Source organism: Triticum urartu, chromosome 7, assembly GCF_003073215.2.
Source record: "Triticum urartu cultivar G1812 chromosome 7, Tu2.1, whole genome shotgun sequence".
Taxonomy (NCBI): Eukaryota; Viridiplantae; Streptophyta; class Magnoliopsida; order Poales; family Poaceae; genus Triticum; species Triticum urartu.
This window is the reverse complement of record NC_053028.1, coordinates 504047942-504051406: the sequence shown is the minus strand read 5'-3', so window position 1 is coordinate 504051406 and position 3465 is coordinate 504047942.

Here is a 3465-nt window from a genome sequence, read left to right as displayed (position 1 = left end):
TTCTTGTCCTCAAACCACAGCCGGGTCGTCCCTTTATATACACAGGTTGACACCCGCCGGTTTATAGAGTCCCGAGGCCGCATCATAGAGGTGTCCGGCTCGGTCTCTATTCCTCTAACTTACAATACAAGTTTATATGATAAAGTCGGTTCACATCTATAGGCTTTAACCCACCTTTGGGCCTCGGGCCTTCGTAAAGCGCCAATATCTTCTCATCTTAATGTGCTTCAATCTTCATGGAGCTAACCCGGCCACACCTAGCCAGTTTACCTCTAGTAACCATATCCCCAACATTAGGCCCCAGATTGATTTGAACCTGTTCATTTCAATCTCCAAGACTTAGAAAAATTCTTGCTCTGGCACCTTTGTATAAATCTGGTAAATCGCAGTGACGTCATCCTTTAAATCCGCAGTATATCGTTATGACGCCATCTACCCGTTGAAGCCGAAGATACCCTTCATTAATGAATGTTCAACCCTCGAGGTGTCATCCTTATTAACTATCCATTTCTAGCTCCTCGATTTATGCACCTATCGCTTATCAACTCACCTTATAAATAGGACCCGGGCCCCTCTCTTTTTCCCCTTCGTCTGCGTTTCCCTCTTCTTCCTCCTTGCGACATCTCTGTCCCTGAGCGCCGCCGCCGCCACCGAGCTTTGCCACCGTTCCTCTGCCGGCCGCTGCATTAACCTGGTTGCGCCAGAAAGCTGCGACGCTCCTTTGTTGCTTCATCCTCCGTAAGTCTTTCCCTTCCCCCCTTTGTAGATCTGTTAAGGGTTTCTTCGTTCTTCACAGTTTATCAAAGTTCATCAGGGCTCCAGTGCGGCTCTGTTCCTCCTTATCTATGGATTAAAAACTTCAAGCTTGATATATTGCCCGAAATAGATTACGAACTGCTTTGGGTCCAACCCTTTTTAGGTCAAAATATTTTTGCTTTCCTGTCTTTCAGTAGATCCAAAATTTCCATGTCCCCTTGCGGAACCTGTTTCCCCTTACTTAGTCATTTTACCTTGGATCTGTATCCTCTTTACCGCACAGGCGGTTTACCTTTGTAAAAACAATCTATCACATACCATTAGTCCCCTGGTAAACCGGCAAACCCTTTTACATCCGTTGTGATAGTCCGGTTTAACAACATGTGTATACCCTTGTTCTGATATGACCTTGTCATTCATTATTGTATCAGCCTCCGGTTTACACAATTTCACATAGATGTATATCTTTATCCTATCGCATCTTGCGTACCACCATGAATGATTTGTAAACCGGTATTTCCTTTTCAGCTTTTCGTCCACAAGCCAAACAGTTTTACGCTTGCAACTGGGATCCTTCCCGGGTTACCGAAGAACAGTTGTACGGAATGGTCAATATCGGCACTTTGCCCAAGAAAACTGAGATTCGATGGCGAGTTCCAGGAACATAGAATCCTCCTACCCCAAGGCAGGGTGAGGTAGTGGTCTTTGTCGACCACATAGGCCATGGTTTCAAACCGCCCGGGTTGAAGTTTTTCCAAGATGTTCTTGCCAGTTTCCCACTCCATCCTCAAAATATTGGACCCAACTCGGTGTCCAATCTATGCAACTTCCAAGTCTTCTGTGAAGTGTACTTACAAGAAGAACCAACTGCTGAGGTGTTCCAGGATTTTTTTCATCTGAACCGGCGCACAGAATTTGTAAACGGTCCCAACACTGAACTCGGTGGCGTCTCTATTCAAAAGCGGAAAGAAGTTGAGTTCCCTCATGCCAAGCTGCACAGTCACCCTAAGGACTGGAACCAGAATTGGTTCTACTGCAAGGATACCTCTCCTGAAGATGAGAACCCTCTGCCAGGCTATCGTGACCACCGGCTTTCCAACACTCATCCATTACCGCAACGTTTAAGTTCTGCGGAACGGGCCGCATATGCTCCTCAACTCGCCAAGCTCTGGGCCTTTATGGCTGACGGTTTATCGGGCATCGACTTTGTGAGTTGCTGGATATCTTGGAGCATCTTGCCACTAAGCCGCCGCTCCGGTTTAATGTGTGAGTACATCGGTGAATTAGAAGACCCCCAACACCACATCAATATTCAGTTAACCGATGAAGAGGTCACTGAAGGTGTTAAGAAAATTTTGAATGAATCGGAATCTGTCTGTCGCCAAACCGGCTTGAACCCCTTCTACACACAAAATAAACCGCCTGCTGTAAGTACTATCCTTCTTTTTTATCTTCGACATCTTTTTTTAATTGTTCAACCCGTAAACTTTCTTCTGTTTGTTTATAAACAGGGTGATGATACATTCTGGAAGCGGAAATCCGCAGATAAAGCGGCAAAGCCATCCTGTCCCAAAACTAAAGCCGTCAAGCGAACCTCAAAGCGGAAAACAGCTGAACGTATCAACATGGATCTTGATGAAGATGCAGATGAACTGGATGTTGAGGTAGAACTTGACTCACTTGGCTCCCTTTTCATGCACCTCATTAACAATGATCTTTATCAGGAGGACGTGGAAGGCAGCCAGGCCGATGACGTAGAGGTAATTACCCTTTCCTTCGGTTCAGACTCTATGCCAACACAAAAAACCCATCAAGCGGTCCGGAAAGTAAGCTTTTCTCATCCTCTTGCTAACTTGGATCCAACATTTATTTTGAAGACGCAGCAGCACGAGGCTCGCCGGACAACCCGGCATAGCGGCCAACAGGTCACTTCGGCCGGTTTACCTGACACCCCGGTTCGGAAGTGCCGATCTAAGCTCTCCCCCACTTCTGACAATTCTTACCCCAAGGCAGGTTATTTCCGACAACCTCTTAATTCGTACGATTCAAATTATCAGGTGACACCTCCCTCATCCTCAAGCGAGTCAACCGCGACCCAACTCCCTCCTCTCAAAACTGTAGCTGGGTAAGTACTTAAACCCTTTCTTCGAATGTTTTACATATTCTGAATAATATGCTAAATTTTCACCTCTTTTATTTTTGTTTGCAGAGCCAAAGCTAGACCCAGCAAAAAAGCTCGGGTGAACAATCCGTCTGAAGACCAGGTGGTTCTTGAACAGGAGCAAACAGATGAACCGGACCAAACTCGTGAACCGGAGGGTCCCCATCCTGAAGCTACCTTTGATGAGCCACCCCCTCAAGACCAGAATATCGACGAACAAACAGAAGCTGATACTGCTGTTCCTGATACTGAACCGGCAGCTCCAATCCGGGCTAGTCCGGTGAGAGTTACTGGCACTCCACCATCACCCATAAAAACTACTGGAGGCCAAGGAGATGACGTTATCATTACTGGCATGGGCCACAGCTCTCCTGGCCATCTTGTAATCTTGGCCAAACATAGCGCCAAAGAAGAGCGTGCTGCCATGGAGAAGGGTAAATGGAGCACTGATTTGTCAAGTTATGCTCATCTTAGTGCTGAAGAACTCCACTCCGGTTTTTTAAACCGTCTGCACTCAAACCGTGATTATGAGGCCGGTTTGGTGAACC